The sequence below is a fragment of the Jaculus jaculus genome, chromosome 1 (assembly GCF_020740685.1).
Source record: "Jaculus jaculus isolate mJacJac1 chromosome 1, mJacJac1.mat.Y.cur, whole genome shotgun sequence".
In the NCBI taxonomy this organism is placed as follows: domain Eukaryota; kingdom Metazoa; phylum Chordata; class Mammalia; order Rodentia; family Dipodidae; genus Jaculus; species Jaculus jaculus.
Window position 1 is genome coordinate 159,323,189 of NC_059102.1, and position 26,724 is coordinate 159,349,912.

The 26,724-nt window shown below is 41.0% G+C and overlaps 1 protein-coding gene across 16 annotated transcripts in view; it reads right to left on the bottom strand.

Annotated features, from left to right (window-relative positions):
• The window catches only part of Ppp6r3 (protein phosphatase 6 regulatory subunit 3), a 161,223-nt gene that overhangs the window by 92,894 nt on the left and 41,605 nt on the right, over window positions 1-26,724 (bottom strand). For 14 of the 16 annotated variants that reach the window (XM_045144456.1, XM_045144516.1, XM_045144495.1 and 11 more), the window contains one exon: window positions 16,176-16,326. The exons of the other annotated variants lie outside the window; for them this stretch is intronic. The gene's annotated coding sequence lies outside the window, so the exon portion shown is untranslated. Of the gene's footprint in view, window positions 1-16,175; window positions 16,327-26,724 lie in introns of those variants that run through there. 16 annotated transcript variants of the gene reach the window in all.

Sequence of the window (26,724 nt, forward strand, 5' to 3'; positions counted from 1 at the left end):
CACTGGTGCCCCCCCAAACATTAAAGGCTACTGTCAATGCACTTGGTTCCTCACCAGAAGTAGATGGTAAAACACTACTGCAGAAGGTTTCACATGCTTGGGCTGTACGTCAATGAAAAAACAAATGAGCTGAGCTGGAAACCTCCTTCATACTAACTAGCTGTTAGGATGCTGGAAACAGCTATGCAGCATACAGCTTTTGGAGGGAGAAAAGTCATCAATGGTCTTAAACAGCAATGGAACCTACAAGCCTTACAGAAGGCCAGCCATGCCAACTGGTGCAATGGCGGCACATTTGTTATGAGGGAAACCAACTACTCTTTACTAAACTTGAGGACCACTCTAAGAAGGAATTCATGCCTGATACTGAAAACCTAATCAAAAGCCTATGGCTGGGAAGGTTGTAAGCCATGGGAGGGAGGGGTACTACTACTAAATGTATATAATATGCCCACCAAACTGCCCTCTAGATTATTTTTTTTAATGTATTTTACTTACTTATTTGTGAGAGAGAAAGAGAATGAACAAGCCAGGGCCTCTAGAAACTGCAAACAAATTCCAGACACATGTTCTACTTTGTGCACCTGGCTTACATAGGTCCTGGGGAAATCGAACCAGGGTCCTTTGGCTTTGCTGGCAAACGCCTTAACCACTAAGCCATCTCTCCAGCCTTAAATTACCCACCTTTATGTCCAATATTAATGCTATTCTTTACAGATAGAGGTGACCACTGGGGTGATTAAAAACGAATCAAAGTACTACGAGGAAATGACAATGGGATGTTCAGCACTAACTGAAACATCCCTATCCACCCTCTAAGATCTGAACTATTGTGGAGGAGTTAGCAGAAAGAATGCAAGAGCCCATGGAAGGGGAAGACTGCTAATACTGCTGTCATCCAAACACAAAGAGGCCTTGATATTCATGACCTCACAGTGGCTCACAGTACCTACACAAGACCTGCATAACAGGAGGAGGAAAAACGATGACATGAAAATGGAAAAGAGGTTAGTTGGAAAAAAGGGATTCAGTGGATGGGGGATAAGACGGGGGGAAAAGGGAAGTGGGTGGGAGAGGACTATGGTAATAGTATATTGTCTACATGTTGTCAATACAAATGTCCCCAATAGCATCATGTGTTTGTAAGTAAGTTTCATATTTAGTCCCCAGCTAGCTGATGAAGCCTTTGGAACAGAGAGCCTTGTTGAAGGTGATGTGTCAAAGGGGAGGGGAATAAGTAAACCTTGGGATTTTATAACCCAGCCCCACTTAGCTCAATCTTGCTGCTTTCTCCCAGATGATGTGACAAGATATGGTCCCCTGCTGTCTGCTCTTGCCATACTTCCCTGCATGAAATTTCTCTTCAAAACTGCAAGCTGGAAATAAACTGCTACAGAAAATGGGCACTAAGCAATAGAGCTAATGTTATGAGAAACCTGTGGTTTATGTGAAAAACTGCTTTTTTTTTTAAAGCCTCAGTATCCTCACCAAATTGTGAGGCAGCAACATGTGGCTGGAAGCTACAGGCACTCAGCCAACAGAAGCTACTGTGCAGTACTTCTCCAAACTTTCCTGAGCACAGGAACCACCAAGTGTCTTATAAAGCATGGTTTGTGTTAGCGCAGGAAAGGGCTGCAGCTCCAGCAAGTTCCCAGGTGTTTCTAATGTCATGGCTGCTTGTATTTACAAGAGAACAACCAAGGATCACTATAGTCCATGATTATGCAAAGTGTAGTACATTCAGTCATGTATCCATGAAAAACATACTAATGCAAGCATGTGAATGTGTTTATGTGAGCAATTTTTGGAAAAGCAGGTATTAGTAGGTTTCTTTCTAACAAGACAGAAGTACAACATATATCACATCACTCTCCAGTAAGGGCCCAGAAAAACAATGGCCCTACAATTAACACTGAAATATATATCAGGGCTGGAGAGATGGCTCAGCGGTTAAAGGTGCTTGCTTACAAAGCTTGGCAACCCAGGGTCGATTCCCTAGTACCCATGTAAAGTCAGATGCACAAAGTGGCCCATGTGCCTGGAGTTTGTTTGCAATGGCAGAAGACCCTGGTGCTCCCATATTATCTATGTCTGCCTCTCTTTTAAACAAACAAATAAACAATATTTTTTAAAAATGAAAGGGGGCCTGAAGAGGTAACTAAGTGGTTAAGGTGCATACCTGCAAAGCTTAAGGACCCAGGTTCAATTCCCCAGAATCCATGTAAACTACATGCACAAAGTGGCACATGCTTCTGGAATTAGTCTGCAGTGGCTACAGGTCCTGGTGTGCCCATTCTCTCTCTGTCCCTCTTCTCTGTATCTCTCTTTCTCTCTCTGCTTGAAAATATATAAATTTAAAAAAAAAAACTTAAAACAGATGTATTAGAAGCTGCTAGTTTCTCTAGAAAGAGAAACTGCTAGTGGACCTACCTGTAACTGGTAAGGAATGGTAAGGAAGATCTCTGTCTTGAATGAGTGAGTGAGAGAGTTTTTGAGATAGGGCCTCTGACCTGGAATTCACTATGTTGTCTCAGGCTGGCCTCAAACTCAAGAATCATCCTCCTATCTTTGCCTCCCAAGTGCTGGGATTAAAGGTGTGCACCACCGTGTCCAGATGAAGGCACTATTTTAAGATATGAATTTATTCAGAGCAGAACTGCCATGCTGGATGAACCTCCTCACCTATTCTAAATTCTAGCACATATTCAAATATCTAAATGTTAAATAAACAATTTTAACAGGAGTGAAATTAAAGGTTTATTATGCATATGTGAGAGCTTTGTTTTATTTTAAGGGATTCTTTCTATGGTGATCATTCTTATTTTATAAGTCCTAAATCACTTATTTCTATGGCAATATATTATAAAAAACTAGAAATTTGTAAGATCTTATGTATACAAGGCAAGCAAATTCTTTTTTTTTTTTTTTATTTTTTGGTTTTTCGAGGTAGGTTCTCACTCTAGCCCAGGCTTTCCTGGAATTCATTATGGAGTCTCAGAGTGGCCTTGAACTCACGGCAATCCTACTACCTCTGCCTGTGTGCGCCACCACACACAGCTTCACATTCTTTTTTTAAGGTTTTTATTTTATTTGTTTTATTAGAGACAGAGTGAAAGAATGGGCATACCAGGTCCTCTAGCCACTGCAAACAAACTCCAGATGCATGAGCCATCATGCACACCTGGCTTACATGGGATCTGGAGAACCGAACCTGGGTCCTTAGGCCTTGCAGACAAGTGCCTTAACTGCTAAGCCATCTCTCCAGCCTAAGTTCAAATTCCTATATACCCCCAGGTTTTCTTTCAAAGCTCCAAGGAGGGCTGAGCATGGTGGCACACGCCTTTAATCCCAGCACTTGGGAGCCAGCCTGAGACTACATAGTGAATTCCAGGTCAGCCTAGGCTAGAGTGAGACCCTACCTTGAAAAACCAAAAAAAGCTCCAAGGAGGGCCCTAACACCCAAGTGTGTTCTGGATAACACAAATGTCATGTAACCCACACCTAAATTTCATTTTGCTGGAAGCCACATCAAAAAGTAAAAGTGATGAGGCTGGAGAGAAAACTCAGCAGTTCAAAGTACTTGTTGCAAAACCAATGCAAAGTGATCCCAAAGTGCCTGTGACAATGGCAGGTAGAGCCAGAAGAATCATGGGCAAGCTGGTCTGATAGGCCACCTAATCAGATATTCCTCTGCAATCAGACAGTTCATTTGCACCAGAAAGAGGCCTTGTTTCAAAGGAGGTGGAACACAGTTGTCCTCTTACCTAAATATGCACCTCCCATATGCACACATGCATGCACACAAATAAATGGGTAAATAAATGCCGGGCATGGTGGTGCATGCCTTTAACCCCAGCACATGGAAGGTAGAGGTAAGAGGATCATGGCGAGTTCAAGGCCACCCTGAGACTACATAGTGAATTCCAGGTCAGCCTGGGCTAGAGTGAGACCCTACTTTGGAAAAAAAAAAAAAAAAAAAAAAGTGGAAGCTGAAGAAAAGGAGTTCGAGTCCATGTGAGTTTATCTCAGCCATCTAATATGGACTGACAGCGCTTACATGCTTGAGTCACACATCACTGGCAGCAGGCCTACTGCAGCGTGGCACTAATTCTATCACTAGTATAATCATGACTCGAGCGAGGGCTCTATCTTGGTATTGAAATCATCCCCCATCCCATCTATAGCCCAAGTTAAGCACTGACAACTTTTTCCACATTAAGGCCACTTTGGGCTGGGCATGGGGACACCTGACTATAATCCCAGAACATGAGACCTGAGGCAAGTGGATAAGAAGTTCAAGGCCAGCCTTGGCTACAAGAGATACTATATCAAAAACACAAAAAAAGTATAGCCAATGTGAGGGTGGGTGGGTGCAGGACAATGGTTATGCTTTCCCTTTTAAAAAATGAACAAGAAAAGCCATGTTCATTCTTAAAATATAAGTTGAGCAAGACATTCTTCAATTCAGAAAAGATTACAAGAAAAGCCAAGTGTTTTAACCTCTAATATCAAGTACTACGTGTAGCAACAATAAGTTCTCAAATTCATCACCTGAAAATAATGCAGAGTTAGCTCTTGAATCAGTGGGGACACAGGTGATTCAGAACTGGGGTAGATTAAGTTTAAAATAGATTTAAATTCAAAAATTTAAATTGGCTAAATTTAAAAATACATGTTATGTCTCAGACAATTTATTTCCTCTTATAATCTAACTCAAAAATGTAGTAAAAAGGGACCGGAGAGATGGCTTAGTGTTTAAGGCACTTGCCTGCAAAGTCAAAGGGCCCAGGTTCAACTCCTCAGGACCCACATAAGCCAGATGCACAAGGGGGTACACGCATCTGGAGTTCGTTTGCAGTGGCTGGAGGCGTGCCCATTCTCTCTCTACCTGCCTGTTTCTGTATCTCTCTCTCTCTCAAATAAATAAAAAGATAAAATAAAAAATATTTTTTAAATGTAGTAAGAGGAAGAAAATGCCTAGGTCACTCAAACATGTTGGGAAACAATGATATCTGTGTGATCAGTAACACCACAAAACAGTAATTTCTCGATTTTCTCCTGGAAAGAGCTAAATTGTTGTGGTCTCCTAAGGGCCAAACAAAACTTGCTTTTTCTATAAGCACAGGCACATTTACACCAGACCTCTGGCCAAGTTTATAAGCAGCCTAGGACAGGATATACTGACAAAGTGAGCTGTGACTGGGCTATACTCCCTGGCTTAGCTACTCCTGCAGTGTCCAGACACCTGGGACTCTCGGGACTTCTCAGTCCTGGATTCGTGCAAGCGCAAAACATGGTGGACAGTGCCTGACAAGATCCAAATGGGTGAGTTCAAGAAGGGCTTGGTGGTTGCTATTGCAGGCTCCAAGCTGCATGCCACTAAGAAGGGATGGGGAGGAGAGTATCTATAAATAGGAGAATGCAGAGTCACTGTGATGGGTGGCTCTCAGGGCTTAAGTTAATGATAAACTACTTCAACAGCAAAACTTAGTGTTCAGTACCCAGGGAAACGTAATTTCCACAAGATGCAGAAACATACAAATAAGTAAAACCAAATGACTTTTGAACAGTTCTAAATATAAATAGGAAAGAAAAACACACAAACCAACTAGACAGCTCAAGCTCAGTAGTAAAGGTGCCAACTTCACAAAGGTATCCAGCTTATCCTCCCTCAATTAATACAATATAACATCAAAGTATCTACTAAAAATAATATATCACCACCTCTTTTAGATGGGGAAGGGAAATAGACAAGGTTTAGCTAGGTAGCCCAGGCTCTGAGTGCGGACAGGATAGGGGAGTATCAGGCAATCCTTGTATTTCTTTAGAGAAGCAAAGTTAATTCACAGTAGCTCCACTTTTTTGGCTCTCACAATTTATCCAAATCAAGTGTTATATTTTTGTATCCAACACCCACCTACCCCAAACTCTTTCCCCTCTTTTTTTGATACATCTACTTTCTTTTGAAAGTAGTAAATAATGAAACATTAAATAAAAGAATCAATTCCATTTAAAATGTGTTGTTTTGGTTTTTTTTGTTTTTCCAAGATAGGGTCTCACTCTAGCTCAGGTTGACCTGGAATTCACTATGTAGCCTCAGGGTGGCCTTGAACTCACAGCAATCCTCCTACCTCTGCTGGTATTAAAGGCATGTACCACCATGCCCAGCTTAAAATGTTTTTTTTATTTATTGATTTTATCAAGGACCTCACTCTAGCCCTGACTGACTGGAACTTACTCTGTAGCCCCACGCTGGCCTGGAACTCACTGTCATCCACCCCAGTGCTGGGATTAAAAGCATGCACCAACATGCCCGCACTGCCCTCAAGAACACAACATAAATGGTGCCTACCGCTTAGAAGAATATATAGCACAGCTCAGGTCTGTTTCAAAGCTGATGAATATCAAATTTGGGGGAAAAGATTGTATACTACAGTATCCATAGTGGAAATGAAATGAAGTCCTTTAATAACAAACTATTCTAAATGGGCATAGACAGCAGATTTGACAAAGGAGATGACACAAAAGTTGTGGCAAGTACATTCACAAAAAAGAGAGAGAAACTAGGAGTGGTGTCTCAAGCTTTTAATCCCAACAGTCAGGAGGCAGAGGCAGGAGGATCACCATGAACTCGAGGCCACCCTAAGATTACATAGTGCATTCCAGGTCAGCCTGAACTAGAGTGAAACCCTACCTTGAGGAGAAGAAAAAAAAAGAGGGAAAGGGTTGAGTGTGTTCTGGGACACCAATGAAGGGTGGGAAAAGGCTGAGCCTGACCCAAAAGATTCTGGGACCAGAGCCAAGTGTGGTGGTACATGCCTTTAATCCCCACACTTAGGAGGCTGAGGTAGGAGTAGCAAGCAAGCACTGTGAGTTTGAGGCCTGCCTGGGCTAGAGTGAGGCCCTGCCACTAAAGAGACAGAAAGAGGCAGGGGGGCAGGGGTAACGGCTTGGACCAGTGAAGATAGTGAGCTTCTGTACTGGCCTTTATTTTATTTTATTCCCCAGGAGGCCTCGAACTCTCAGCGATTCTCCTACCTCTGCCTCCCGAGTGCTGGGATTAAAGGTGTGCACCACCTTGCCTGGCTCTGGCCTTTTTTTAAAAGCATCTGAAGTTCATGTGCAGCAGCTGAAGACCCTGGCATGACCATTTTCTATCTGCCCTCACTCTCAAATAAAATATTTTTTTTAATTAAATTAATGTCCTAAGAAATCTCACACTAATTACCATGTGTCCTTCAGTCTCAACCATATTTCCACCCAAAGTCTAGTTTTCACTATGTTCTTGTTCATAAACTGTGCTTTGGTAGCAAATGACACAGATGTATGGCTTGTCGCCTTAATTCTTAGCTTCACTGTGAGCACACAACTCTCAGAGAGCAAAAGCCTACAAATACTGTGGTCATAAGATGCAAAGAAGAAGGCAGGAGGAGGATCACCTACCTCATCATCTACTTCACTTTTACACATAGGATGTCAAAGTCAAGCATGTTAGTACACACATGTAGCCCCAGATATTTGGGAAGCAGAAGCAAGAACCCAGAGGATTGAGGCCAGCCTGGTACGAGGGAAGGCAGGTGGGAGGTTGGGACCAGGAGAAGGGAAGGAAGGTCAAATGAAAATCAAGAAAAATCCACTAGCTTTTGTCAGTTAGTTTAAATGTATCAAATATATGTTCCTATACAAGGTCTCATTTTTTTCTTAAAAAAAAATTTTTTTTGGCTAGGCGTGGTGGTACATGCCTTTAATCCCAACACTAAGGAGGCAGAGGCAGGAGGACCGCTATGAGTTCGAGGCTACTCTGAGAAAAATAAACTTATACACACACACACACACACACACACACACACACACACACACACACCTTTTTGTTTTTTCAAGGTAGGGTCTCACTCTAGCTTAGGCTGACCTGGAATTCACTATGTAGTCTCAGGTCCTCTGACCTACACACACACTATAGCACATGTGCACGAAATACACACAGAAACATACATTTTCACATACATACAACTTTAAAAAAACTACAAATTTGTGTGTGGGGGGGTCAGGTTCATTTTGGAACTATAACCAACTCTCTTAAGAGGAGAAAATTGGCAAAATGATTTAGTACACTGTGATCAGTTTATATGTAATCACATGTAAACATCATGAGACAGCTCGAGGCTGTCTCAATAGTCCCTAGACCACAAGTAATGAATAAACTTAATCCACAGGAAGGACTTTCTTTTGTACATACAACCTGATACACAAGGGGAAGTAAAGGCAAACTGCAGACTGCTGAAACTGATCAGGAATTAGTTCAGTGAAGAAGGTACAAGCTGACTTAGTCCTGAGCTCTTTTAAGTGCTTCAGTCTCCAGCTTCTCCACCAGAACATTAACTATCTTGCATTCCAGTTTTCTACTAAACATGGAAACCCGATTCAGAGCACACTTATGTGTGCCCATCACACTGCCAGACATTGGGCTTCCTGCTTTTAGATATACTTAGATACTTCACAATACTTTGAGTGATTGTGAGTGTGTGTGTGTGTGTAAAAGAGAGCTTTAAATGCATGTGCTGCTTTGTGCAGCCAGTTTACATGGGTACTGGGGAATAGAACCCTAGTCATTAAGCTTTGTGGGCAAGCACCTTAACCGCTGAGTCATCTCTCCAGCCCCAAAGTACTCTTAGAATGGGGTACAGTAAATGAAATGCACATGGGCAGTGGGAATACTAATCCCATGAGCAGTCTGTCCTGGCAGATCATATCCTACTGGACAATTCACATCACATCTGGGAATACAATTAATATCCTGTTCTGAGGAAAGCTGAAGAGACTCTCGACCACAATGGCATCTAAGACCAGAGTTGCTGAAAGACTCACCACTTGGGGAATAAAACAATTAGGTTTGACTACTTTAAAACTCGTTTATAACCCTCATGTGATCTATCATGTTTAGACCCTGGGGAGTGAAAGTACACATCATTTGTGAGTAGCAGATGTTAAGAGTTTGCTGAAGACAAGCCCCCTCAGTAAGTTTCCATTCAGGAAGAAGGGTGTACAAATGTTTGTCACACTGCTTCTCAAAATGGCTTGATAGAAAAGGTACAGTGGAGCTGGAGAGATGGCTTAGCAGTTAAGGCATTTGCCTGCAAAACCTAAGGACCCCAGTTCAATTAATTCCCCAGTACCTATGTAAGCCAGATTCACAAGGAGGCACATGTGTCTGGAGTTCCTTTGCAGTGGCTAGAGGCCTTTGGTGCACCCATTTTAACTGCTTCTCTCTCTCTCTCAAATAACTAACTAACTAAATAAAATATTTAATAAGGAAGCGGAAGGGAAGGGAGGGAAGGGGAGGAGGAGTCCAGACAGTCAAGAAGAGCCAGGCATGGTGGTGCACGCCTTTAATCCCAGCACTTGGAAGTCAGAGGTAGGAGGATCACTGTGAGTTCAAGGCCACCCTGAGACTACATAATGAATTCCAGGTCAGCTTGGACTAGAGTAAAACTCTACCTCAAAAAATTAAAAACTAAAAAGAAAAAAAGGTACAATGCATGGCTACATCTGAGTTGGCATGGAACCTCAGCAAGTAAATAGGAGGGTTCCACAATGCTTCACAGATGTGCCAGGTTGAGCCCCATGCAATCCTCCAATCCTGTGGAAATTCTGGTAAGACAATACTGAGGAACAAAAAAAAAATTAAATAATAGCCATCAAATTTATGAATAGCAAAGAGAAACCACCCGAGAAGTCTAATAAAACTTTTAGAAAAATACACACTTTTGGGGGAGAGGAGCAGTGCTGGGAACTGAACTCAGAGCCTCATGCCTGCTAGGCAAGGGCTCTACCACTGAGCTGTATTCCCAGTCAACATTTTTTTAAAACTCACTACATAGCCCAGGCTAGGCCTTAACTTGAAATCCAGTGTATTGGTAATTACAGGTATAAAACCTCACATGTAACATAGAAGAATATACAATAAAAATTCCCAACTTTATAGCCAACGCAAAAAAGTAATAAAGAAATTTCCCAGAGTTTACCAAACAGCTGTTCTTAGGATCTGCAAAGGTCACCAAGTGAGCAGTGAGACATCCCTTAGGCACCTGTGGAATTCCATGGCAGTAAAGACAGAGTATGGGCACTTTTCTACAGAGGTGGACCACAAATACTTATATTTAAAAAAAAAAAAAAAAAAAGCAAGCAAGCAAGCAAGCAGAATGATCCCAGCCTCTTCTACTAGCAATTCTAGAAAGGAACACTTTCAAAACATTCCGAAAGAGTCACCCACAGCTTCACAAGGCTCTGAGAATGTGCTTCACCAAAACAAATATATGGAACCAGAGATCAAGACACCCAGGAGCCAAGGTAACTTGCAGAAAAAAGATGAGAGGAAACATAGCAACCATGAAAAAGGAGATTAAGAACCACCTGTCCAAAAAGAGGCAACAGGCATAGAGTTCAGGGAAGGTTGTGTCCAAGAAGAAAAGGAGCTCACAATTGTTGAATCTCTCTAACTATGCTACCCAGAGATTTAAGAAATAATTTAATCCAAATACATTTAATACTGATTTCACCCAAAAGTTGCGTTTAACTGCTAGAAAAAGGAGGGAAGGAGACATGATTACAAGAGCTCAAACCTTATCTTCATACTAGAAGTAGAATAGATGCATACTACTTGGAAAGAGGGAAGAGCTGAAAGTAAGCAGTCACATGAGTAGTTCAGGGATGGTAAAGATGCAACAGAGGGTTAACAACACTTTGAAATTTTCACCTAAAAACGGTTCTCAAGAAACAACTACAGGCAAAATATGTTCAAAGCCAAAGTTTAGAAGACAACTTACAGCAGAATGTGCCATGACATTCTACAACTGATGGTGGTCAACACATCTCATTGAGAGGAAAAAAAACAACACTGTTATAAAAAGTATGGATGATAAGGCTGGTCATGGTGGCACATATCTTTAATCTCAGCACAGAAGAAGCAAAGGTAGGATGATCATGATGAGTTCGAGGCACTTGAGATTACATAGTGAATTCCAGGTCAGCCTGAGCTAGAGACCCTACCTTGAAAAAACAAACAAAAAAAGATTTAAATATACATATATGTATGATAAATAAGGAGGTGGGATAGTCAAGACAGAAGGGAGGAAAGGCTTAACCTTAGAACCATGGATTCTGATTAGTAAATCCCAGGCCCAGAACTGGGTTGACCCAACAGCAAGCTATGGGCTGATGAAACCAATGAGGTCTCCAAAACAATGTAGGACATTGCCAAAACACTTGATTACCTACCAGAGCTAAAAGGTAAGACTCTATTGCTGAAGGCACCACAGGCTGTGGTCACAGACATCAGAATATCAAGCTGGAACCAAAAGGGAAACTAATTCCTTCCCAGCAAGTCCTGTAGTGCTAGAGAGCCATATGGGAGCAGATAGTGGACAATGGTCACCAAGAGCATGAATAAGCAGGGGACCCTTTCAATTACAAAATCAACCAGCTGGACAAGAAGTACAAACTTGTGCAATAGTGAAATGCAACCTTTGTGGGTAACCAACTGTTCTCTGATTGGAAATGAGGCCCACTCAGTGGGAGAGGACTCATACCTGGTACTGGGAACCAATTCAAAATTCCATGGTTAGGAAACTCAGACTTCAAAGAGAAAAGCCCCCATCACTCTCTGGAGAAGTGTGGACTTACACATCAAGAAAATCTCTCAGCCAGGGGTGTGGTGCACACCTTTCATCCTAGCACTCAGGAGACAGAGGTAGGAGGATCGCTATGAGTTCGAGGCCACTCTGAGACTACCTAGTGAATTCCTGGTCAGCCTGGGCTAGAGCAAGACCCTACCTTGAAAAACCAAAATTTCAAGATGGGCATGATGGCGCACGCCTTTAATCCCAGACTTGGGAGGCAGAGGTAGGAGGATCGCCTTGAGTTCGAAGCTAACCTGAGACTACATAATGAATTCAAAGTTAGCCTGGGCTAGAGTGAGACCCTACCTCGAAAAACCAAAACAACAACAAAAAAAAAAGTCTCGAAGACTGGAGAGATGGCTTAGTGGTTAAGGCATATGCCTGCAAAGCCTAAAGACCCAGGTTCTATTCCCCAGGTCCCAAATAAGCCAAATGCACATGGTGGCACATGCATCTGGAATTCCTTTGCAGTGGCTAGAGGCTCTGGCATGTCCACTCGCTCTATCTCTTTCTGTCTGTCTCTCTCTCTCTCTCTAATAAATAAAAATTAAATTAAAAAAAATCTCTTGAGGGTGGTTAAGGTGTTTGCCTGCAAAACCAAAGGAACCAAGTATGATTCTCCAGGACCCACATAACCCAAACACACAAGGTGGTACATGTGTCTGGAGTTTGTTTACAGCAGCTATGGACTGCTGGTACGCCCATTCTATTTGCCTCTCTTTCAAATAAATAAATAAATATTTTTTAAAATCTCTGAAATAACTTTGTATAAACCCCCTTTAACCCAAGCTCTTCTCACTTTTGGTTGGAAAATCTGCTTTATTTTAGAGATGGCAGAGAAAATGGAGAAGAATCAAAGTTCTATCAATAAGACAAGAAAATAGCTGACAGTAAACTAACTGCCCGCCCCGAGACATGCCACCTCTAATCTGCCAGGGCCCAGAAGAAATTGCAGAGGAAGCAGAGACATGAATACTGCTCTTACTGCTAACCTGGCAACCAATTCCAGGGCAATGGTGACAGACACAGTTTTCAATCAAAACCTAACAAAGAAGAAATCCAGGAGTTACAGAGAACTCAACACTAAATCAGACTGCCAACAGGCCTGCCATGACTCAGGAAACATTGAGTGGGTAGAAAGAGTGTAAGAGCCACAGACTGGGTAGAAATATACTGAGGCATGGTCACCCCTGTCCCCCCCCCCCCCCGACAACACAGGGTAGTAACTAAGGTCCACAACAGAGGAGGGTCCCCAGGGTAACAGGAGCAGGGGAGAGGAAATAAGAGTACAACTGGTTATAGCATATATAAAATTTTAAGAGTAGAAAACAAAAAATATGTATGAGAGCTAAGAGAGACTTAGCTTGGACATACTTATAAAACTGGTAAAAATGCAGGGTGGGAGTAGTTATAGTTATTCTACTATACTCATCAGCAAATACTTGGGGAAATGTTTTAGTCAGTCGTATTATTAAAGCAGGAGTGCCAACAGTGACATTCACACACTTGCAAACTTCCATCATTATTTCCTGACTTGCTCTACCCATACAGCTCAATGACCTATCAGTGGTAAGGTTTTTATTATCATCTGAACTCTGGGCCAAGACTGAAATTTTTTCTGAACAAGAACAGTCAACAAACACAGGGATATGTGGATTCGCCTTCATGGGTGTCATGTGATCTGGTTTTGGCTGAGGTCTACCTAAACTACAGAGTAAATGTGTGGACAAGAGGACTATACTACAGCACCACCACCTTAACAGATACATGACTACTTTCTGATCATAAGGAGTTAGGGTGCCCCAGATACTCCCTATGTATTCCCCATACAAATCTTCAGCTCATGTATTGCCTGGGCTCAAATTGCAGCTATAAAGCATGTTCAATTTTTTTGTTTTTGTATGTTTTTAATTAATTTATTTATTTGAGAGAATGAGAGAGGTAAATAAGCAGAGAGAAACAGAGAGAATGGGCATACCAGGACCTCCAGCCACTGCAAACAACTCCAGATGCATGTGCCATCTTGTGCATCTGGCTTACATGGGTCCTGGGGAATTGAACTGACGTCCTTTGGGTTTGCAGGCAAATGCCTTAACTGCTAAGCCATCTCTCTAGCCCTGTTTTTATTTTTCATGACAGTAAATGAGAGAGAGAGGAAGAGAGGGAGGGAGAGAGGGAGAAAGGGAGAGAACTGGCATGCCAGAGTCTCCAGTCACCACAATCCAACTCCAGGCATAAGTGCCACCTTGTGTGCATGCGCCAACCTTGCATGTCTGGGTTATGTGGGTTCCTTTAACTGCTAAGCCATGTGTCCAGCTTTTACTTAGCCTTCAACTTGAAATCATTAATTTACAATCTAATAGCATACTTTAAGTACCTAAAGAAGTCAATAGAAGTCAATATATGCCTTGAAGTAATGAGATACTCAACTGACTGATATACTTGGGAGATGATTAACAGGAACACAATACCTGTCTGAGTAAAAGAGATGAAACATGTAAAATCTTGTCATTGATCAATATCAATGGAAGAGATGTAGATTTGCAATAGCTTTTTTCTTTAAAATATTTTATTTTTAGTTATGGTGGGGAGAAGGTGAGAGAGAGAAAATGGGCATGTGAGGGCCTGTAGCCACGTGAATGAACTCCAGGTGCATGTGCTGCCATGTGCATCTGGTTTATGTGGGTTCTGGAGAATTGAACTTGGGTCTTTAGGCTTGGTAGGCAAGCACCTTAATCACTAAGCCATCTCTCCAGACCCTGCAATAGGTTTTCAAAGAAAACAACTCTTAACTCTTGAATACCAAGTGGTGAAATGTTATACCCTAGAAAAACTAATTCTAGTCTCCTTAGTCAAGAGATCATATTACAGAAAATGAAGCACAATTGTATTTTAAATCTCATCAATATAAGACTGCAAATAAAAAACTCCCTTTTTGAAACACCTTTGTATCTTTTGGGGGCATTTTTTGTTTTTCAGTCTGCACAATCTAAATATATCCTATCTGGTCCTTTGCAGTAAGTCTAGTTTATACCAACAGTGCTGTCCAGTCTAGGAATCATTTTTAACCATCTGCCACTGATTCTAGGACTCCTGGAGACACTTGGCATGGGATGACATACTGTGAGCAAAACCAGGGAAAAACAGCTAGAGGTAAGGAGTTTTCTACATTCTCCCAAGGCTAAGGACCTCTGTCAGCAAAGAAAAACAAAACAAACAGTGAAGAAGACAGAAAAACAAAGTGTCAAAAATACTGTCCTGAGAAATGCCTCTGAAATTTTAGATCCTCTCACTAAAATATTAGTTATTCCTAGTTACAAAATACTAAACATATAAAATAGAATTCAAAACTCCTTGCTTATGTGGAATCTAGCTAATGAAAAGGAAGTCAGTCCTATGTTGCCAAGGAGAGACCACAAAGATTCTAGGACAATCCAAAAAGACTTGACCAAAAAAAGAGAAGAGGGACATGAGAGAGGGAAGAAGGGAAAAGGAGGGGGAAGGGGGCAACACGGGGTGGAGGGGAAATAAAAGGGACGTAGATCAAACACGACAAGGGAAGAAATCTACGTAGGACTTATGTAGTCAAACAGTAAGGAGATGCAACTAGAGAAATATGAAGAGTCATGTAAGAACTGGAGTATGGGGCAAAGAGTAAGAGCACCACTGTCCAAGGTCAAGTGGAGCCTCCTAAGGTTAAGCAGGACCATTCCTGTGGGCTTTGGAGGTCATATACAAATCAGCATTCTAGATGCCTAGGGAAAAAGTGCATGGTTAGAAGCAGAGATCAAGATCAGATACAGCAAACAACTGTAGGTGCTCATACAGTTAGAACACCTTGTGATCCAGATCTAACTTCTAGCACTAGAGCTAGCACCAGTTCAGAAAGGTGATGACAACAGCCTGGCTCCCCTCACTGAGGTACACTGTCACCCCAAATCAAACTAAATGAAGCATATTTGCAAGAACCACAAAAAGGCTCTTTTATGTGGCTTTCCTACTAGGAAACTAGGCCAAACGTCATAGGTTCAAAGTCAATCTCAGGCCTGTAATCAAAAGTTCCAATAAAGATTTCTAAAGTAATAGCAATTCGGATTCAAAGTAGATAGGTGGTGACTAGAAACCACTGCTATTAAAAAAAAAAAAAAAAAAACACCACATGAACACACAGAGCCAGGTAACCCATAAGCAAGGTTGCCTTGGTGGTAGGTCTCTATAACAATCCTCCTCTGCACACTACCTCAGCCAGACAGGGTTGGCTAGTGCCCAGCTCAGTTCCCCCAGGAGCCAGAAACCCGAAACCCATTGTGTTCGGTTCCTAGCTACACCAAAGCAGACCACTAAAGCTGCTGGTTTTACTTGCTAACCCTCCATATTATACTGTGGGCAGCTCAGACTGCCTTACGCCTTCTTCCACCAGCTCTAGGGCCTCAGGAGAGAACAGTTTCCCTGATGTCCAACATCCCAGCAGTAAACGCCTAATGATTTAAATGGTCTTACCTTTCAAACCAAGGTTAAAAATTAAAAGAAATATTTTCTCTCTGTGGCTCCTTGCCCATTACAGGTTATCCTGGTGACACTTGTCTTCCAATTTACTGCATTGGCAGATTATCAGGAACAAGGCAGGATACTGTATGAAACAGAAAGCTTCCTATAAAAAAAAAAGTCCTGATGTTAGCGGTCTTTAATTAAAAGATACTTTCAGAAGCCAGGAGTGGTGGCACACACCTTTAATCCCCAGCACTTGGGAAGCAGAGGTAGGAGGATCGCCATGAGTTCAAGGCCAGCCTGAGACTACATAGTGAATTCCAGGTCAGCATGGACTAGAGTGAGACCCTACCTTGAAGAAACAAAAAAAAAAAAAAACCAAAAACTAAACAACAACAAAAAAGATACTTTCAGTCTCCCACAGAACTATGCCTCAGAGAATTACTATACCTCAGAGAATTACCAACATCTGGTTAGTTGAAGCTTTTCTATGTGAACATAAGAAAAAAGTAGTCCACCCTCTATACAACACTAACAACCCAGAGATAAATACAGATGCAAAAGCACTTTCAGTGTGAAGAAAAATACATATTCCTATCTTTATTTTATAAAATGATAATCTTAACACAAAGTTGTAAAAAAAAAAAAAAAAAGAATCACGTTAAAATACTGACCAAAAGTTAGAAGTACCTTCCTGGGATGGACAGATGGTTCAGCAGTTAGGGAGCTTGCTTGCAAAGCCTAAGGACACAAGTTTGACTCCCCAGGACCCATGTAAAGCCAGATGTACAAAGTGGAGCATGTGTCTGGAATTCATTTGCAATGGCTGGAGGCCCTGGCATGCCCATTATCTCTCTCTCCTCCATCTTTCAAACAAATAAATAAATAAAAAATTTTAAGGACCTCCTATAAATGCCCTCAGGTGATGTCTTCCACAATTTATATATTTATCAGAATTCCCGTAAAATTCTCTTATGTCAATTCATCAAACACTGTACATGAAAGGAATATAAATCACCATATGAGGAACTTTCTTTATAAATTACTATTGCAGAAAATGGGTCAAACTATGGACACTATGCCTATTAAAAATCCTCTCATAAGCTGGACGTGGTGACCTTTAATCCCAGCACTCGGGAGGCAGAGGTAGGAGGACTGCCGATAGTTCAAGGCCACCTTGAGACTACAGAGTGAATTCCAGGATAGCCTGAGCTAGAGTGAGACCCTACCTTGAAAACGAAGAACAAAACAAAAACTTCCTCTCATAAACCAGGTGTGGTGGTGCACACCTTTAATCCCAGCACTTGGAAGGCTGAAGGAGGGGAATCACTGGGAGTTTGGAGCAAGCCTGAGCTAGAGAGAGACCCTGGCTCAAAAGAAGAAAAAAGGAATGACAATAGTTGTATGATGTTCTCCTTGGAACTATCAGAAGCAGCTGTGGCCCCATATGAGATATGGGGCATGGTGATATTCCCCCAAAGGAGGGCGGTAGAAGGGAAAGGTAGTCAGTCAGTCAGGTGGCCTCGGGGAGGAGGTAAGACTATAGAGGGTAGACATTGAAGGGACAGTGAGATTGCTATCCATGTTAGGATGAGACCTTTCAATGGGGCTTCTTTTGGCTCCCCATGCTCCTGTAAGAAATCCATTCTCCTTGCTCTGTAAGAAAGCCCAATGCAGGGCTGGAGAGATGACTTAGCAGTTAAGGTGTTTTCCTGCAAAGCCAAAGGACCTCAGTTCCATTCCCCAGGATGCACATAAGCCTGGTGTACAAGGTTGCACATTCATCTGGAGTTCCTTTGCAGTGGCTAGAGGCCCTGGTGTGCTCATTCTCTCTCTCTCCAAATATAAACAAATAAATGAAGAAATTTTTTTTTAAGCCCAATGCATTCATTGGTTTGCCAAGGTAAACTCTGATGAATTTGGTCTTTAGTTTGTCAGAGTTGCCCTGACTGAGGGAGCAAACACATTTCTGGCTTCATCCCAGAAAAAGAATTCACAGAACAGTAGAGTAAAAACTGCACTGGCAGAGCAGGGTGGCGAACACAGTTAATCCCAGCACATGGGAGGCAAAGGTAGGAGGATTGCCATGAGTTTAAGGCCACCCTGAGACTACAGAGTGAATTCCATCGAGGTCAGCCTGGGCTAGGGCAAGAGCCTACTTTGGGGGGAGGGAATACATTAGATATAAGTTATTATAAACCACAACAGAGAAGCAGGAGAGACCAAGATCTTCCAGGAAGGAGGAAACAGGCAAGAATCCTGCCGAGGCACGAGCAGCCCAGATTCGTGAGCCCGCAGGGCCAGCAGCACAGAGCAACAGAAACAACGTGAGAGGATTTTCCACTCACAGCAGCCTCCTCGCAAAGGGAAGAAACCTGAAAGGGAGGACAGCTGAGGAGCTGCTGAAGAATACAAACGAAACCAGCTACTGCAAATCTTCCATCTTCCAACCATCAGAGCTGTAAACTTCCAGAGAACTACTTCACCCTTGAACGCTCAGCACCCAGTGAGATCAAGGTGGGTGCTCAGCACTGGTGAGATTGGAAGCCATTCCAAAAGATAACAAGGCTACTTATACAAACAAAGCCAGATACATAGGCCTACAATGGAAATGCTTCTCTCTTTCCATGTCAGGAAAGCTTATGTATGACATTTGAATGATATATTCTTGGTTGCCTTTACCCTTCTAAAATAAGCTGTATTTTGGTGTAGACTACTGTTGCCTTTGATGTTCCTGATTTTTAGGGCCTTTTTCTTCTGTCACTGGGGCAAGGACTGACTGACCCCAAACTGACTTGAAACCCTTTTCAGACTTTAGTCTCAACCTCCTAGTTCATGGGATTAAGGATGTGGTACAACACACACTTAGTAAAGGACTTTGGTTTTACTAGATTATCTGTTCAATTTAATTCCCACAGTTATATAAATATGCTCTGCTGGTTTTCACTGAATGTTTATATTGCTCAGTTGAATCATTTTCCAAGACTTTGCTTCACCAGTCTACTACAATACTTGAACAGCAGGCAAACTCAACACCTAGGGTCACCTCTGCTGTTTCTCTTGCAGTATACATCTGGCACCTTAAACTCCTATACTGAAGATATATAAAGTCTGATTTACACAGCTAAGAACAATGCAGATAATTAGAAAACCCAAGCATCAAATTAACTCAAGATGCAAAAATCTCTACATTATGAAACAAAACACACACACACAAAATCAAGACAATATAATCCCACCAAAAATTATAAATCCATCAGGAATGACCTCCAGTGAGACTCAGCTTTAGATGAAATGCCTGACAAAGATTTCAAGAAAAATGATTATACATATGGTCAAAGAAATCAAAGAAGAAAACCAAGTCCTGAAGGTATCCCAAGAAAACACAAGAAACCAACTTACTGAATTAAGTAGGTCGATAAAACAAAACTAAAAATAATGAAAAATACCAATCAGAAATACTAAAAATGAAAAACATAGTAAGTCAAATAAAAAACCCTGTAGAAAAGCTCACCATCAGAATGGATTAAGGAAAGGACAGAATATCTAAACAAAATACTAGGCAGCAGATCAAATACAGTCCAACCAACTAAGAAAAAGACAAACTAATAGGAAGGCATCTATGAGAATTTCAAGGTATTCGGAACACTATGAAAAAACCAAATGTAAGGATTCAGGGTATACTAGAAGAATTTCACTCCAAAGGTGTAGTAGGTATTTTCAACAAAATCATAGAAGAAAACTTCCCCCAAAATGGGAGAGAGATGCCAATGCAGATACAGCAAGCCTTTAGAACAAAAACCTAGACAGAACATCTCCTCGCCATATTATAATTACACTACCAAACATGCAAACCAAAGAAAATACATTGAAAGCAGTTAGAGAGAAAAACCAAGTCACATACAAAGGCAAGCCCATCAGGATCATAGCAGATTACTCAACACAAACTTTAAAATCCAGAAGGGAGCCAGGCGTGGTGGCGCATGCCTTTAATCCCAGCACTCGGGAGGCAGAGGTAGTAGGATCACCAAGAGTTCGAAGCCACCCTGAGAATACATAGTGAATTCCAGGTCAGCATGAGCTAGAGTGAGAGAAAAAAAAAAAAAAATCCAGAAGGGCTTGGAATGATGTATTCCAAGTTCTGAAAGATAACAACTGCCAACCAAGGTTACTTTTTCCTGCAAAGCTATCCATTCAAATAGATGGAGAAATAAGGTCATTCAACAACAAAAGCAGGCTAATGGAGTATTTGAAGACAAAACCAGCTCTAGCGAAAATACTTAAAAGGATCCTCTCTACTGAAGAGAAGAAAAGCAACATACAAGCAACCTGGAAAAAAACAAACCATACTCAAATACTAGTTAATACAAGAGAGCAAAGCTAAAACCGGAAGAATTACAAAACAAGGAAAATGGCAAAAATAAATACACACCTTACAATAATAACTCAACATTAACAGCCACAATGCCCAAACCAAAAGAAACAAGTTTGCAGACTGGGTTAAAAAGCAGGATCCTTGCCGGACATGGTGGGGCACGCCTTTAATCCCAGCACTCGGGAGGCAGAGGTAGGAGGATTGCCGTGAGATCAAGGCCACCCTGAGACTACACAGTGAATTCCAGGTCAGCCTGGACCAGAGGGAGACCCTACCTTGAAAAAAAAAAAAAAAGAAAGAAAGAAAGAAAAAAAGAAAAAAAAGAAAAGAAAAGAAAAGAAAAGAAAAAGCAAGATCCTTCAATTTGCTCCCTCCAAGAAACACCTTTCTACAAAAAATGGACACTATCTTATGCAGTCAGGTTCGCATTGCTGGCAGGAATCACCTGACCAAGAGCAGCTTTTGGGGAAAAAGGGAGTATTTTGGCTTAAGGATTCAAGGGGAAGCTCCATAATGGCAGGGGAAATCATGGCATGAGCACAGGGTGGACATCAACCCCTGGCCAACATAAGATGGACAATAGCAACAAGAAAGCATGCCAAACACTTGCAAGGGGACACTGGTTATAATGCTCATAAGCCCATCCCCAACAATACACTAACTCCAGGACACAATAATTCCCAAATCTCCATCACCTGGGAACCTAGCATTTAGAACACCTAAGTTTACAGGGGACACCATATCATCTTAGAGTGAAAGCTGCAAAACGGTGTTTCAAGCAAATGGGCCTAGAAAACAAGGAGGGGTTGCTTTCCTACATCTAATAGGGTAGATTTCAGACAGACATTAGTTAGAAAAGATAAGGAAGGGCACTTTGTATTGATTAACGGAACACACCAAGACATTGTTAAAATCCTCCTAAACGTATATGCCCCTAACATGAGGGATCCCAATATCAAACACTATTAGAACTAAGGTCACAGATAACACCAAACAGTCGCAGTGGCTGACTTCAACATCCCACTCTCATTAACTGACAGGTCATCCCAGCAAAAAATAAACAGAGGTGCATCTGGATTAAATGAGGTCATAGAACAAATGGACCTAACAGACATACATAGGATATTTCATCCAAATGCTGCAGAATACACATTCTTTTCAGCAGCATATGAAACATTCTCTAAAATAGACCATATATTAGGACACAAAGCAAATCTTAATAAATACAGGAAAACTGAAATAATTCCTTCCAAGCTATCTGATCACAATGGGATCAAACTACAAATCAATAGCAAGAAAAGCTATTGACCATACACAAAATCATGGAAACTAAACAATACACTATTAAATGATGAATGGGTCAATGAAGAAATCAAAAAGGAAATTAAAAAATTCAAAGAATCACATGATAACAAGAACACAGCATACAAAACCTTTGGGACACAATGAAGGCAGTCCTAAGAGGAAAATTTATAGTTTTAAGTGTCTATATTAAGAAATTAGAAAAGTCACAAGTAAACAACTTAACACTTCACCTAAAGACCTTGGAAAAAGAAGAACAAAGAAAATAAAAATCCGTAAACAGGAAGAAATACTAAAGATTAGGATAGAAATTTATGAAACAGAAACCAAGGGGAAAAAAAAAAAGAATCAATGAAATGAAACAAAGAGCTGGTTCTTGAAAAGGATAAACAAGATTGATAAACCCCTAGCAAAATTTGACCACAAGAGAGAAGAGACACAATAAAATTAGAGATAACAACAGATAACAGAGAAATTTTAAAAAATCATAGGGATATATTTTAAGAACATATACATGGGCTGGAGAGATGGCTTAGCAGTTAAGCGCTTGCCTGTGAAGCCTAAGGACCCCGGTTCGAGGCTCGATTCCCCAGGACCCAAGTTAGCCAGATGCACAAGGGGGCACACGTCTGGAGTTCGTTTGCAGTGGCTGGAAGCCGTGGCGCGCCCATGCTGTCTCTCTCTCCTCTCTCTTTCTACCTCTCTCTCTGTCGCTCTCAAATAAATAAATAAATAAATGAACAAAAAAAACTTTAAAAACAATTTAAAAATAGAACATATACACCACTAAGTTTGAAAATCTGAAAGAAATGTATGATTTCCTTGATTTATATGACTTACTTAAATGAAATCAAGATGAGATTACCCACTTATAGACCAATAACAAGTACAGAGACCCAAGCAGTCATCAAAAACCTCCCAACTAGGGCTGGAGAGATGGCTTAGTGGTTGAGCACTTGCCTGCGAAGCCTAAGGGCCAAGGTTCAAGGCTCGATTCCCCAGGACCCACGTTAGCCAGATGCACAAGGGGGCACACACATCTGGAGTTCGTTTGCAGTGGCTGGAAGCCCTGGTACGCCCATTATCTATCTATCTCCTCTCCCCTCCCTCCCTCCCTCCCTCCCTCTCTCTCAATATATATATATATATATCTGCCTCTCTCTCTCTGTCACTCTCAAATAAATAAAATTTAAAAATATCTCCCAACCAAAAGTCCAGGCCCAGATTTTGATTCATTGGCAAATTTTAGCAGACCTTTATGGAAGAACACAATGCATCTCAAACTTTTCCATAAAATAGAAAAGGAAGGAATACTACCAAACTCTATTTACAACGCCAACAACACCCTGAGAACAAGCCCAGACAAAGATAGAACAAAAAAAGAAAATTACAGACCAATCTCCTAATGAACATAGATACAAAAATTCTCAACAAAATATTGGCAAACAGAATAAATACAAGAATATATCAAAAAGATCATTCACCTCAACCAAGTAGGCTTTATCCCAGAGATGTAGGGATAGTTCAACATATGCAAATCGACAAATGGAATATATTATATAAATGGACTGAAGGTCAAAAATCATCATTTGACAAAAATCCAACATCTCTTCATGATAAAACTCCTACAGAAACTGGGAATAGAAGGAACATATCTCAACATAATAAAGGCTATGACAAACCTATAGCCAACATAATACTAACTGGAGAAAAACTTGAAGCTTTTCCACTAAAATTAGGAACAAGACAAGGGTGTCCACTGTCCCCACTTTTAGTTAATATAATACTGGAAATCTCAGCCACAGCAATACGGCAAGAAATACACATAACAGGGATACAAATTGGAAAGGAAGAGATCAAGTTATCATTTGCAGATGATATGATTCTATATACAAAGGACCCTAAAGATTCTACCACCAAACTGTTAAGAGCTGAAAAACAATTACAGCTATATAGCAGGACATAAAATAAACATACAGAAATCAGTAGCCTTCCTACATGGTTACTACAAACACACAGTGATAACTACAAATACACAGAAGAACCACACAGAACCATTCCCATTCACAACCGCATTAAAAAAAAAAAGTACCTTGGAATAAATCTAACCAAGGAAGTGAAGGATCTCTACAATGAAAACTTTAAAACACTCAAGTGAGAAATTGTAGAAGACACTAGGAAAGAAAGACAGACCTTGTTCTAGGGTTGGAAGAATCAATGTTGTGAAAATGGCAATCTTACCAAAAGCAATCTACACATTAATACAATCCCATCAAAATTCCAACAGCATTCTTCACGGAAATAGAAAAAACAATTCAAAAATCCATTTGGGTAAGTTAAAAAGGAGATATAAAGGGAAGAGAAAGGAAGGGAAATCTATTTGGAAGCACAAAAAAACCCAAATATCTGAAACAATTCTGAGCAACAAAAATAAGGCTGGTGGTGTCACCATGCCTGATTTTAACCTATACTCCAGAGACACAGTAACAAAAACAACATGGTATTGGCACAAAAACAGAAATGTAGATCAATGGAACAGAATAGAGGATCCAGATGTAATGTCCGGGTAGCTACAGCCATCTGATCTCGACAAAAATGCCAAAAATATTCACTGGAGAAAAGACAGCCTCTTCAGCAAATGGTGCTGGGAAAACTGGATGTGTATCTGTAGAAGGATGAAAGTAGATCCTTATCTCTCTCCATGTACAAGAATTAAGTACAAATGGATCAAAGACCTTAATATCAGAACCAAAACTCTGAAACTGCTAGAGGAAAAAGTAGGAGAAACCCTTCAACATATTGGTCTTGGGAAAGACTTTCTGAATATAACCCCAATTGCTAAGAAAATAAAGCCACAGACTGATTGCTGGGACCTCATGAAATTAGAAAGCTTTTGTATGGAAAAGGACACTGTGAATAGAGCAAAGAGACAACTTACCGAATGGGAGAAAATCTATGCCAGCTATACACTGGACAGAGGATTAATATCTAAAATATACAAAGAACTCAAAAAACTGAATAATAAGAAATCAAAAAAACCTATTAAAAATGGGCTATGGAACTAAATAGTTATCAAAAGAAGAAATACAGATGGCATATAAACATCTAAAAAAATGTTTTACATTCCTAGTCATCAGAGAAATGCAGATTAAAACTACATTGAGATTCCATCTCATTCATGTCAGAATTGCTATCATCAAGAAAACCAACAACAATAAATGCTAGTGAGGAAGCAGAAAAATAAGAACCCTTTTACATTGTTGGTGGGAATGCAAACTGGCCCAGCCATTGTGGAAATTAGTCTGGAGGTTCCTGTGACAGCTAAAAATAGATTTACCATATGACCAAGCTATAAAACTCCTAGGCATACATCCTAAGCACCTGTCTCACTGCCTTAGAGGTATTTGCTCAACCATGTTTACTGCCTCTCTATTCACAATAGCTAGAAAATGTAACCAGCCTAGATGTCCCTCAACTGATGAGTGGATAATGAAGATGTGGCACATTTACACAATAGAGGTCTACGCAGCAGTAAAGAAAAAAGAAATTATGAAATTTACAGGAAAATGGGTAGATCTGGAAAGGATTATACTTAGTGACATAACCCAGGCCCAGAAAGCCAAATGTCACATGTTCTCTCTCATATGTGGATACTAGCTACAAATGATTGGACTGCTATGTGAATAGGAATGAAACTCAGTAGGCAGAGGCCAGTAAGCTAGAAAGGGGGTAGAAAGGGAGGGAAGGAGGGAAGGGAGACATAATAGAATAGTATTATAGACAGGTAAGTAGAAGAACAGACAGATTAATGGGGGTGAAATGGCTTAAGTGAGGTCAAAGGAAGAGACTGAGTAAAGGAAAGGTGGAGGGAAGGCTAATCAAAATCTAAGAGAATATAAGTAAGTCATATGGAAACCTACATTTTTGGACAATCGAATACCCAGAAACCATAGACTATTACTAGAAAATTTTCATTGCTAGGGATGGGATATCTACCAATGAGTAGTTGGCCAGGGAGGACCCTGATGCCCCCAAAACATTACAGGCCATTGCCAAGCCTCTTGGTTTCCCACAAGAAACAGTTGGTGAGAACCTGTTGCTGAAGACTCCACCACACACACTTAGGCTGCAAGGTCACTGAGAAAGCTTGCTGGAGCTGAGCTGAAAACCTCCTCCCTTTAGACCAGCTCACAGAAAGCTAGAAAAAACTAGGCTGCATTCAGTTCAATGGGAGAGAAAGAACCAATGGAGAGACTCAACAGTGGACACTGCAAGCCTTAAATTTGGCCAGCCAGGCCAAATGAGCCAATGAGTGCAATGGTGGCATTTCTGTTATGGAGGAAACCAGCTGCTCTCTAAATGGACTGGAGGCCTGCTTCATGAGAGGGAATACATCCTTGATACTGAAAATTACAACAGGGGCCTTAACCTCTTAACAGCCCGGACTGTTTTTTAACTTTTTATTGACAACTTCCATGTATATAGACAATATGCCCTGATCATAGTTTCCTTATACTACCCTCCCTATTCTTCCTCCAGAATTCCCCCTCCACTGAATTCCTTCTTTGCAATTAGTCAACCTATCTTTTCTTCCTATTATCCAGGAGTCTGGGTAGACAGTGAGATGCACCCGGCCCCATCTTCAAGCAGCACATTCTGTGGGACCTTTGTCTCTCACCAACAGAAGTGAGGTAAGAAAAGTTGAACCCAGCCTTGGTGTATGGGCATTTTCAGGGGCTAAAAATGTGTGCCTGAGGTATGTTATAGGTGTGACTCCAAAGGTGCATGCAAAAATCTCTGGTGTGGGTGATTCAGTGACTGAAAGTTATGGAAGAACAAGACATTCAGTGTGGAAGTGAATACAAAGGAAAGAGATCAATAAGG